General features: G+C 44.3%; 1 protein-coding gene across 2 annotated transcripts in view; it reads right to left on the bottom strand.

Moving 5' to 3' along the window:
- Positions 1–7,636, bottom strand: part of PIK3R6 (phosphoinositide-3-kinase regulatory subunit 6) — a 129,969-nt gene extending 122,333 nt beyond the window's left edge. The window contains exon 1 of one of the 2 annotated variants that reach the window (XM_069750644.1): positions 7,405–7,636. The gene's annotated coding sequence lies outside the window, so the exon portion shown is untranslated. The remainder of the gene's footprint in view (positions 1–7,404) is intronic. The other variant, XM_069750647.1, reaches the window with a different exon arrangement.
- Between the last annotated feature and the right edge of the window lie 5,840 nt (positions 7,637–13,476).

Raw genomic sequence — 13,476 nt, 5'->3', positions numbered from 1 at the left:
GACCCACAAGAGCTGTTCTGTGGTTGCCATAGGATGGGCTTCATCGCTGTTAATTGCAAATGCCATACAGTGGCTTGCGAAAGCATTCACCCGCCTTGGCATTTTTCATGTTTTGCTTCCTCACAATCTGGAATTTCACTGTGTTTTTGTGGGTTGTATCAGTTCATGTAAAGCTCATGCCTGCAATTGTGAACATTTGTTTTTATTTTATTTTCATTTCCAATGAATAACAGCAGGAGGAAACACATAAACAGGTACAAGAAACCAAAGGTGGGAACACCTGGATACAGAGAGCAATGGGTAATTACTATTAGTGTATCAATTGCATAGTCCTGGGAAGCACTGCTTGCTAACAGATACAAAACAAATATATTAAGGTGCAAGTGGTATTATATAACGTACATCATAGCTTAATTTCACATAAGATATATCCATGTATATAATAAGGACCTGTTGTAGTAAGATACAATGTCATGTGGTCAAAACCATTATTATAGTACATTCACCGCGACCAGGAAGGCAGGTGCTGTACGGGTGGGATTTCTTTGTGTATTAGGTATGTTGTCTTTCGGTATGCATGTCGCGGCTGCGTGAATGTACCCGATGATGCTGCAGACACGTGACTATGTCAAGTGACTTATGCGTTGTCATACACCGCGACTAGGAAGCTGGGTGTCGGTTTTGCACGCGTAGGTAATCAATCAACAGAGGATCATTTGCTTCTGCCTTATTGGCCAATGATGCTTGAAAAAGTACCTTAGCCAGTTTGCCCATCACCCCTGGACAAAGCTTTCTGTGCGAAACGCGCATCGGGTGTAGTGGGCACCTGGATTACCAGCAGTGTGTGGTAAATATGCAATGGTTCATTTGAAAATTGCCTCTTCTGAGAAAAAGAGGACTTGAACTCTATAGCGCCACCTGTTGGAAGTAGCGATCCTACAAGTCACAATCAACCCTTTAACGAGTCGTGCAATATGACTTAGGATAAAAGCCAAATCAGTATCTCAATTCGCAGACACGGTGTTTCGGGCTGTTGGCTGTTGTGGATTCTGTTTTTGGGCTCCCTCTGGTGGCTACAGATGGTACTGGGTGACTTGTGTTCTCTGCGGTCTCTGGTGTCCACCTGTTCTATCAGGATATGGGAGTTTCCTATTTAACCTGGCTTTCTTGTCATTTCCTCGCCGGCGATCAATGTAATCAGTGTGTCTTGTTACCTCTGCTTTCCGCTTCTGTAATCATCAGGACAAGCTAAGTTTTTGATTTTCCTGTTCCACGTTTTGCTTTATTTTTTGTTTTAGTCCAGCTTGCAGTTATGTGATTCCTTGTTGCTGGTTGCTCTAGTGGGCTGATATTACTCCTCATGTTCCATGAGTTGGCACATGAGTTCAAGTAATTTCAGGATGGTTTTTTGTAGGGTTTTTCGCTGACCGCGCAGTTCACTTTTGTATCCTCTGCTATCTAGTTTTAGCGGGCCTCATTTTGCTGAATCTGTTTTCATTACTACGTATGTGCTTTCCTCTCATTTCACCGTCATTACATGTGGGGGGCTGCTATTTCTGTGGGGTGTTTCTCTGGAGGCAAGAGAGGTCTTTGTTTCTTCTAATAGGGGAAACTAGTCCTTCGGCTGGCGCGAGACGTCTAGAATCATCGTATGCACGTTCCCCGGCTACTGCTAGTGTTGTGAATTAGGTTCAGGATCGCGGTCAGCTCAGTTTCCATCACCCTAGAGCTTGTTCTGTTTTTTTGTGCTTGTCCTTTTGTGATCCCCTGCCATTGGGATCATGACAGTTGGCCCTCGTCAGTGCGAAGCATGAGAACTGATTTGTCTAGGTTCATTTGATCAGTAAACATTGTTAATGCCTGGGTTTATTGCCTGTACTATAATAATGGCTTGGACCACATGACATTGTATCTTACTACAACAGGTCCTTATTATATACATGGCTATATCTTATGTGAAATTAAGTTATGATGTACTTGATATAATACCACTTGTACTTTAACCCCTTCATGACCTTGAGATTTTCCGTTTTTCCGTGTTCGTTTTTCGCTCCTCTCCTTCCAGAGCCATAACTTTTTTATTTTTCTGTCAATATGGCCATGTGAGAGCTTATTTTTTGCAAAACAAGTTGTACTTTTGAACGACATCATTGGTTTTAGCATGTCATGTAAAAGAAAATGGGGAAAAAAATTCCAAGTGCCGTGAAATTGCAAAAAAAGTGCAATCCCCCACTTGTTTTTTGTTTGGCTTTTTTGCTAGATTCACTAAATCCTAAAACTGACCTGCCATTATGATTCTCCAGGTCATTACGAGTTCATAGACACCTAACATCTCTTGGTTATTTTTTATCTAAGTGGTGAAAACAAATTTCAATCTTTGCTAAAAAAATATAAAAAATTGCACCATTTTCCGATACCCATAGCGTCTCAATTTTTCATGATCTGGGGTCGGTTGAGGGCTTATTTTTTGCGTGCCGAGCTGGCGTTTTTAATAATACCATTTTTGTGCAGATAAGTTCTTTTGATCGCCTGTTATTGCATTTTAATGCAATGTTGCGACAACCAAAAAACATAATTCTGGCGTTTTTAATTTTTTTCTCTCTACGCCGTTTAGCGATCAGGTTAATCCTTTTTGATAGATTGGGAGATTCGCGGCGGTACCAAATATGTGTAGGATTGATTTTTTTTTTTTTTTTTAATTGATTTATTTTGAATGGGGCGAAAGGGGGGTGATTTAAACTTTTATTTATTTATTTTTTTCACATTTTTGTAAACTTTTTTTTACTTTTGCAATGCTTCAATAGCCTCCATAGGAGGCTAGAAGCTGGCACAACTCGATTGCCTCTGCTACATAGCAGCTATCAGATCGCTGCTATGTAGCTGAATTGCAGGTTCGCTATGAGGTTGGCGCTCACAGCTAGCCAGAATCAGTAACCATAGAGGTCTCAAGGACCTTTATGGTTATTATGCAGAAGCATCGCTGACCCCCGATCATGTGACGTGGGTCGGCGATGCGCTAATTTCCGTCTGGATGCCCGGAAGCGCCGGTTAAATGCCGCTGTCAGCGTTTGACAGCGACATTTAACTAGTTAATAGCGGCGGGTGAATTGCGATTTCACCCGCCGCTATTGCGCGCACATGTCAGCTGTTCAAAACAGCTGACATGTCCCGGGTTTGATGCGGGCTCACCGCCAGAGCCCTGCATCAAAGTGCGGTATCTGACCTCAGACGTACTATCCCGTCTGAGGTCAGAAAGGGGTTTTAATATATTTGTTTTGTATCTGTTAGCAAGCAGTACTTCCCAGGACTATGTAATTGATACACTAATATTAATTACTAGTGATGAGCGAGTGTACTCGTTGCTCGGGTTTTCCCAAGCACACTTGGGTGACCTACGGAGATTTAGTTTTCATCGGCAGCAGCTGAATGATTTACAGCTACTAGCCAGCCTGAGAACATGTGGGGGTTGCCTGGTTGCTAGGGAATCCCCACATGTACTCAGCCTGGCTAGTAGCTGTAAATCATTCAGCTGCCGGGATGAAAACTTAATCTCCGAGCACTAAAAAATACTCGGAGGTCACCCGAGCAACGAGTACACTCGCTCATCACTATTCATGACATTTCTTCCTCCTAAATCGTCCCCCATCACCTATGAGTGATATTATTGAGAAGTGGAAGGAACCGCAGCAACTCAGCCAGGAAGTGGAGACCCTGTAATGTTACAGAGCGGGGGGCGAAGTGCTGAGGAGCAGAAGACAGAAAAGTCAAGATCACTCCACTGATGATCCCATAACTGCAGAGTCCAGACCTCCTCTGGTATTACAATCAGCACAAACACTGCGCCCCCGCCGGAGCTTCATGGCCTAGTAGCTGCATGCAGCCTTACATCACCAAGCACAATGCCGAGCATTGGATGGAGTGGTGTAAAGCCGCCACCACTGGACTCTGGCCCAAACGTGTTCTGTGCAGTGATGGATCACACTTCTCTGGCATCTCATGAACGAGTCTGGGTTTGGTGAATACAAGAAGAACGTTACCCGCCTGACTGCTTTGTGCATGTTTTTCGATTTGGTGGAGGAAGGATACCACAATAAGCACAAACTCATTTTACTGATGTTTCTGTGCCTCTTCTCATGCTTTCTTCTGAATTTTCATGATCATTTACAAGTATCAAGCTGAGCACCACAAGACATGGCTATTATCGGGATATATTTTATTTGGTCTTATTTTTCCTTGGAACTGAGTGTGGTTAGTAGTGACAGTATTTTTTTCTTTGGTCCTTGTGACCGATGCCGCTGTATGACAGCCATCGGAGGCTAATAATTTGGTGAAAAGATCCCAATTAGTGATGAGCGAATATACTCGTTACTCGAGATTTCTCGAGCACGCTCGGGGGTCCTCCAAGTATTTTTTAGTGCTCGGAGATTTAGTTTTTCTTGCCGCAGCTGAATGATTGTGGGGACTCCCTAGCAACCAGGCAACCCCCACATGTACTTATGCTGGCTAACAGATGTAAATCATTCAGCTGCGGCAATAACAACTAAAACTCCGAGCACTAAAAAATACTCGGAGGACCCCCGAGCGTGCTCGTGAAATCTCGAGTAACGAGTATCTTCGCTCATCACTAATCCCAATGCATTCAGTAAATTAGAGAAGAAGGGCTGCAGGTTACATCGCTGTAAAACCTGTCCGGGAGCTCGTTTACTTTAATATGAGAGGAAATGTCATTGTTGTGTAAGACATCGCTGAGATAAATTGTACAGCAACGTGTTGTGGTTTTGGGTGTAGTGTAAGTGTATATATACAGATAGTAATAATTTGTGTGGCAGAGCCCATTGCTTGAAAACAGACATTACTGTGGTCTGGAGCTCACCATCTGCCCACCATTCATTCACCACCATGGTACTAATACTGGAATGCCTGAATAATGCCGCCACAGATCACTAACGTTACACCAGCCGCTCCTACATGTCTACACCGACCAGCGCTCTCATCATTCATGTGTATTGCCACATTTCACGTGATACATTCTGTCACAAAGCAGTATCACACATGGTAGGGATAAATACACCAACTCACAAGGCAGTACCACACATGGTAGGGTTAGAGACACCAACTCACAAGGCAGTACCACACATGGTAGGGTTAGAGACACCAACTCACAAGGCAGTACCACGCATAATAGCATTAGCTACAACTCACAAGGCAGTATAACACATGGCAGGGTTAGATACACCAACTCATAAATGCAGTATCACACATGGTAGGTTTAGATGCAGTAACTCAAGGCAGTACCACACGTGGTAGGGTTAGATACACCAACTCACAAGGCAGTATCAGACGTGGTAGGATTCACCAACTCACAAGGCAGTACCACACACAGTAGGGTTAGATACAACAACTCAAGGCAGTATCACACATGGTATGGTTAGATACACCAACTCATAAATGCAGTATGACACATGGTAGGGTTAGATACACCAGCTCACAAGGTAGTACCACACATGGTAGGGTTAGATGCACCAACTCACAAATGCAGTATCACACATGGTAGGGTTAGATACACCAACTCACAAGGTAGTACCACACATGGTAGGGTTAGATACACCAACTCACAAGGTAGTACCACACATGGTAGGGTTAGATGCACCAACTCACAAATGCAGTATCACACATGGTAGGGTTAGATACACCAACTCACAAGGCAGTGCCACACATGGTAGGGTTAGATACACCAACTCACAAGGCAGTACCACACATGGTAGGATTAGATACACCAACTCACAAGGCAGTACCACATATGGTAAGGTTAGATACAACTCACAAATGCAGTATCACACATTGTAGGTTTAGATACACTAACTCAAAGCAGTACTACACATGGTTGGGATAGATACACTAACAGAAGGCAGTACCACACATGGTATGGTTAGATACACCAACTCACAAATGCAGTATGAAACATTGTAGGGTTAGATACAAAAAAAAGAAAGAAATGTCCAGCTTCACCGAGTCCCTGATTAAGAGAGCCTAGTCTCCAGAAACGTGTTGAGATTCTTACCCATATGGTTGTGCTGAAGTCTGTATCCTCCATGTTTAAAGTTTGTTAATAAAGAAATCGCTTTTTTACGGACTCGGTGAAGCTGGACATTTCTTTCTTTTTTTGGATCTTGCACGCCTGGACACAGCGGGTCCGTGCTCCCGAGGTTTGGTTGCTGAATCACGGGTGAGCTGGTTTATGTTCCTTCTTACTAAGGTTAGATACACCAACTCACAAGGCAGTACCACACATGGTAGGGTTAGATACACCAACTCACAAGGCAGTACCACACATGGCAGGGTTAGATACACCAACTCGCAAGGCAGTACCGCACATGGTAGGGTTAGATATCCAACTCACAAGGCAGTACCACACATGGTAGGGTTAGATACACCAACTCACAAGGCAGTACCACACATGGCAGGGTTAGATACACCAACTCGCAAGGCAGTACCACACATGGCAGGGTTAGATACACCAACTTACAAATGCAGTATCACACATTGTAGGTTTAGATACACCAACTCACAGGTCAGTACCACACATGGTAGGGTTAGATATCCAACTCACAGGGCAGTATCACACATGGTAGGGTTAGATACACCAACTCACAAGGCAGTACCACACATGGTAGGGTTAGATACACTAACTTCAAGGCAGTACCACACATGGTAGGGTTAGATACACCAACTTTCAAGGCAGTACCACACATGGTAGACTTAGCTACACCAACTCACATATCACATATGGTAGGCTTAGATACACAGCTCAGCAGACAGTATCACACATGATAGGATTAGATACACAGCTCAGCAGGCAGTATCTAACATGATAGGATTAGATACACAGCTCAGCAGACAGTATCACACAGGATAGGATTAGATACACAGCTCAGCAGACAGTATCACACAGGATAGGGTTAGATACACAGCTCAGCAGACAGTATCACACATGATAGGGTTAGATACACAGCTCAGCAGACAGTATCACACATGATAGGATTAGATACACAGTTCAGCAGAGCAGACAGTATCACACCTGACAGGATTAGATACACAGCTCAGCAGACAGTATCACACAGGATAGGTTTAGATACACAGCTCAGCAGACAGTATCACACATGATAGGATTAGATACACAGTTCAGCAGGCAGTGTCAGACATGACAAGATTAGATACACAACCTAGCAGACAGTATCACCCAAGGTATATCTAGATACATTGTTGTCCTGCTCGTATAGAAGCCATTGATCAGAGGTTAGTATATAGATTACATAGATATTTGTATAAACCTGGGTAATAAATCCATCAGATCAGGTGATAATGGAAAGCCCTGAGGATGGGACATAAGGCTGCAGAGTTTACCTTGCTCCCTGGTGTCTCAGGTGACTGCCTGTGAAGATTAGTGACAGAGAGGAGCTGTTTCCTGCATGGCGTCTCCTCCCTTCGCAGATATTGTCGCCATGCACAGGACCCAGGTGATATTTCCTGGACAAGTCACAAGTGTTCAGATGAAGACAAATATGCAGGTAACACGACCCGGCCCCAAACCTGTGTGCAGCTCCTCTGATCTTTCATTCTGGAACTTTGCATTTGTGATATTGTTATCAGCTATTTCAGTAAGGGAAAAAAGTTTCCTTAGAAGTTTCCCCTGATGTGAGCACCAGTATTCTAGCAGGATTTTATGGAAAGACAAACAAACTTTTATCCGGCATATGAGCAGACAATATATCTATATACAGTATGTATGTAAAAGCATGGAGCTGCCCCCTGATATGTGCAGGATACGCACCCTCTAATATCTGGCAATAGATTCTACTTAAATGGGGCGTACATCTTAGGCCGGTGTAATACTTGCATATGCAATGCAAGAAACTCGCATCAATTCCTGGCACTGCCGCCGGCATTCAGGAACGGAGTGTGCGGCTGCATGTATTTCTATGTAGCTGAACGATCCGGTCACGAGTGCCGGCGGCAGTGCCAGGAAATGATGCGAGTTTCTCGCATCGCACATGCAAGTATTACACCGGCCTTAGAGAAAGTTCATCCAACTGCACTCGCCAGATCATGTTGAGAAACAGATATCGCGGAGCTGGATTACGCCATGGGACAGTTTGGCTTATCTTCACTTAGGTCAGGTGAGGGATGTGTTTGTTTATTATTTTTATTTTTTTACAGGGAACATGGGCATTGGTGGATTAGGCGTAAGGTGAGGATTTTTGTTTATTATTTTCTATTTGTTTTTTACAAGGGGCATGGGCTTCAATGAAATAGGCATAATGTAATTATAAATGTGCTTTTTTATTTTAAAATAAATGCATAAAACAGGGTGTTTTGCTTTATTTCAAATAAAGGATTTTATTCTTGCTGTGTGTTTATTTCCAAACTTACTATGGAGTTAGTTATGGAGGCGTCTTATAGATGCCTCTCCATTACTAACACCTGGGCTTGATTTCACCTGACAATACAAAGGTGACATCAACCCCAACCCTATTACCACAATTGCCAACGCCTCAGGACAAGTGGCAAAGCTAAGTGCCAGATTTGGCACATCTTATGAATGCACCATTTCTGGGGTGACTGAAGGCTGATGTTGGTAGCCTGGGGGATGGACAATATCTCTGACCCATTCCCAGCCTATTGATATCAACCCACAGCTGCCTGTTTAACCTTTGCTGGTTTGAATTTATAGGGGGACCCTACGTCATTTTTGTTCTGGGGTCCCCGTAAATTTCCAAGGAAAGGCTAACCTGACAGCTGTGAGCTGTTATTAATAGCCTGGGAACCTTATGTTATATTGCCCCTTTTCCCAGATTATTAACATGGGCTTTTCCTCTTTTGGTTATGAAAATTGCGCGAGAGCTCATGTCTGTTTTTAATTCTTTATTTTACACTGCTGCTGAATACAACTCCCATCATTGTCTCTTGGTCGCTCTGATTTCCGCGCAAGCAGAAGACAATGATGGGAGCTTCCTTCTGCAGTTGGCCGGCACCTGGGAACAGCGCAAACTGTACTGCTTCTTCCTAGCTACCGGTACATGTCCTGCTGATGACACATGCATGTCATCCGTGTGTCATCAGTGTGTAGTGTGTAGGTGTGCAGCATACATTTTGTCCGTACTGCGCAAAAACAACCCTGAAATGCAGGTTTTTCACATGGACACACATGGTCCTTATGAAAAGCCTGACATATGTGTAACACCATTGAATACAATAGGTGTGCTTGTGTCCGTATTTTCGGCCCTTAAAAAAATGGACCGCATATAGACACAAAAAACGGACTTGTGAAGAAGGCCTAAAAGAAATCCCATGAATTCAGCCTCCCAAATCCAAATGCCCCTCGCTCCCTCCTTTAGCATTCACTTGTTTGGCATTTATGCAGCGATGAAAGCCCGCTTAATTTACGGTGTCCATGTTTCCATAAGCACTAGCTGGCACAGTATATGGTCACCACAACGTATGTACACTACACCGTGTTCCAAATTATTATGTAAATTGGATTAAAGTGTCATAAAGATTTTGTTGTTTTGTTTTTCAAATAAACTCATGGATGGTATTGCGTCTCAGGGCTCAATGGATCACTGAAATCAATCTTACACACATGTGATAATTACTTTTCCAGGTGATTCTAATTAAAGGAAAACTACTTAAAAATAATGTTCCACATTATTAAGCAGGCCACAGTTTTTAAGTAACATGGGAAAGAAAAAGGAACTCTGTGCTGCCAAAAGCATCAAATAGTGCAATGCTTTGGTCAAGGGATGAAAACATTAGATATTTCACGAAAACTTAAGAGTGATCATCATACTGTGAAGAGTTTCGTGACTGAAACAGAGCACAGAGTTCATGCAGATAAAGGCATAATGATGAAGGATTTGGCCAGACAAATTCATTGGATTAAGAGATCAGCTGCCAAAATACCATTACAAAGCAGCGAACAGATATTTGAAGCTGCTGGTGCCTCTGGAGTCTCTCGAACCTCAAGGTGTAGGATCCTTCAAAGGCTTGCTGTGGTGCATAAGCCTACTATTCGGCCACCCCTAAACAGTGTTCACAAGCAGAAACTGTTGCATACATCAAGACTAATTTTCAAACAGTCTTGTTTACTGATGAGTGCCGAGCAACCATGGATGTTCCAGATGGATGGCGTAGTGGATGATTGGTGGATGGCCACCATGTCCCAACAAGGCTGCGAAGTCAGCAAGGAGGTGGAGGAGTCATGTTTTGGGCCGGAATCATGGAAAAACAGCTGGTAGGGCCATTTAAGGTTCCTGAAGGTGTGAAAATGACCTCTGCAAAGTATATAGAGTTTCTGACTGACAGCTATCTTCCATGGTATAAAAAACCGAAACGTGCCTTCAGGAGCAAAATCATCTTCATGCATGACAATGCACCATCTCATGCTGCAAAGAATACCTCTGAGTCATTGGCTGCTATAGGCATGAAAGGAAATAAACTCATGGTGTGGCCACCATCTTCCCCTGACCTCAACACTATAGAGAACCTTTGGAGTATCATAAAGCAAAAGATCTATGAGGGTGGGAGGCAGTTCACATCAAAACAGCAGCTCTAGGAGGCTATTCTGACTTCATGCAAAGAAATACAAGCAGAAACTCTCCAAAAACTCACAAATTCAATGGATGCAAGAATTGTGAAGGTGATATCAAAGAAGGGTTCCTATGTTAACATGTAACTTGGCCTGTTAGGATGTTTTGGAGTTAAATAGCTTTTTGGTTCAGTGAATGTGACCTCCAAATGCTGCAAATTCCACAAATGAGCATTTTCAGTTCTTTAAAACATATCAAATGCATTTAAATTTTACTGTGCCTAATAATTTGGAACAGTGCATTTTGAGTTTTTATTTATTTTGGAGATTATACTGTTATCATTGGGAGGTTTCGTCAATAAAATTCGATATATACTCTAACGGGTGATGACTTTTATTAGACTGACTGTCATTTGCACCGACCATTTAGGAAAATCAGAGAAAAATATCATTTGCATAATAATTTGGAACACAGTGTACAACATACTGAGCATTACAATGTACTGGGCACTACACTGGCAGATTTGCAATTTTCACTCAGCAACATCCATTGCTGCTGGTTTCTGGAAGATACAGATAGAGTCAAAATCATCACCTGTAGATAAATTCCCAGAGGTGTGTAATCTCCAAAATAGGGTCACTTGAGAATTCTGCTCTTTTAGCACTTAAGGGCTTTGTATATGGCACCGGTGCTCAGGAAGGATATAATGGAACTAGAGAGAGTACAAAGGAGGGCAACAAAATTAATAAAGGGGATGGGAGAACTACAATACCCAGATAGATTAGCGAAATTAGGATTATTTAGTCTAGAAAAAAGACGACTGAGGGGCGATCTAATAACCATGTATAAGTATATAAGGGGACAATACAAATATCTTGCTGAGGATCTGTTTATACCAAGGAAGGTGACGGGCACAAGGGGGCAATCTTTGCGTCTGGAGGAGAGAAGGTTTTTCCACCAACATAGAAGAGGATTCTTTACTGTTAGGGCAGTGAGAATCTGGAATTGCTTGCCTGAGGAGGTGGTGATGGCGAACTCAGTCGAGGGGTTCAAGAGAGGCCTGGATGTCTTCCTGGAGCAGAACAATATTGTATCATACAATTATTAGGTTCTGTAGAAGGACGTAGATCTGGGTATTTATTATGATGGAATATAGGCTGAACTGGATGGACAAATGTCTTTTTTCGGCCTTACTAACTATGTTACTATGTTATGTTATTCTACGATAATTTGTTCTTCAAGAGTTAACCCCTTCCCGACCCATGACGCCACGTAGGCGTCATGAAAGTCGGTGCCATTCCGACCCATGACGCCTATGCGGCGTCATGGAAAGATCGCGTCCCTGCAGATCGGGTGAAAGGGTTAACTCCCATTTCACCCGATCTGCAGGGACAGGGGGAGTGGTAGTTTAGCCCAGGGGGGGTGGCTTCACCCCCTCGTGGCTACGATCGCTCTGATTGGCTGTTGAAAGTGAAACTGCCAATCAGAGCGATTTGTAATATTTCACCCATTATAACGGGTGAAATATTACAATCCAGCCATGGCCGATGCTGAAATATCATCGGCCATGGCTGGAAATACTAGTGTGCCCCCACCCCACCCCTCCGATCGCCCCCCCACCCCCCCGATCTGGCCGGTACACTGCTCCGGCTCCCCTCCGTCCAGTGCTCCGCTCCCCCCCGTGCTCGTGCCCGCTCCCCCCGTGCTCCAATCACCCCCCCGTGCTCCAATCACCCCCCCTGCACTCCGATCCACCCCCCCCCGTGCTCCGTTCCACCCCCCCGTGCTCCATTCCAGTCCCCCCGTGCTCCGTTCCACGCCCCCCGCGCTCCGTTCCACCCCTCCCGCGCTCCGATTCCTCCCCCCGTGCTCCGATCCCCCCCCCGTGGTCCCCCCCCACCCTATCATACTTACCGATCCAGCCGTGGTCCCGTCCGTCTTCTCCCGGGCGCCGCCATCTTCCAAAATGGCGGGCGCATGCGCAGTGCGCCCGCCGAATCTGCCGGCCGGCAGATTCGTTCCAAAGTGCATTTTGATCACTGAGATATAATCTATCTCAGTGATCAAAATAAAAAAAATAATAAATTACCCCCCCCCCTTTGTCACCCCCATAGGTAGGGACAATAAAAAAATAAAGAATTTTTTTTTTTTCCACTGTTAGAATAGGGTTAGGGTTAGGGGTAGGGTTAGGGGTAGGGTTAGGGGTAGGGTTAGGGGTAGGGTTAGGGGTAGGGCTAGGGGTAGGGTTAGGGGTAGGGTTAGGGGTAGGGTTAGGGTTAGGGCTAGGGTTAGGGTTAGGAATGTGCACACGTATTCTGGTCCTCTGCGGATTTTTCCGCTGCGGATTTGATAAATCCGCAGTGCTAAACCGCTGCGGATTTATGGCGGATTTACCGCGTTTTTTTCTGCGCATTTCACTGCGGTTTTACAATTGCGATTTTCTATTGGAGCAGTTGTAAAACCGCTGCGGAATCCGCACAAAGAAGTGACATGCTGCGGAATGTAAACCGCTGCGTTTCCGTGCAGTTTTTCCGCAGCATGGGCACAGCGATTTTTGTTTCCCATAGGTTTACATTGAACTGTACACTCATGGGAAACTGCTGCGGATCCGCAGCGTTTTCCGCAGCGTGTGCACATACCTTTAGAATTAGGCTATGTGCACACGGTGCTGATTTGGCTGCGGATTGGCCGCTGCGGATTCGCAGCAGTGTTCCATCAGGTTTACAGTACCATGTAAACATATGAAAAACCAAATCCGCTGTGCCCATGGTGCGGAAAATACCACGCGGGAACGCTGCGTTGTATTTTCCGCAGCATGTCAATTCTTTGTGCGGATTCCGCAGCGTTTTACACCTGTTCCTCAATAGGAATCCGCAGGTGAAATCCGCAC

Source organism: Ranitomeya imitator, chromosome 2 (assembly GCF_032444005.1).
Source record: "Ranitomeya imitator isolate aRanImi1 chromosome 2, aRanImi1.pri, whole genome shotgun sequence".
NCBI classification, from domain to species: domain Eukaryota; kingdom Metazoa; phylum Chordata; class Amphibia; order Anura; family Dendrobatidae; genus Ranitomeya; species Ranitomeya imitator.
The sequence above is the reverse complement of the archived record's forward strand: the minus strand, read 5'-3'. Positions and strand labels throughout refer to the sequence as shown.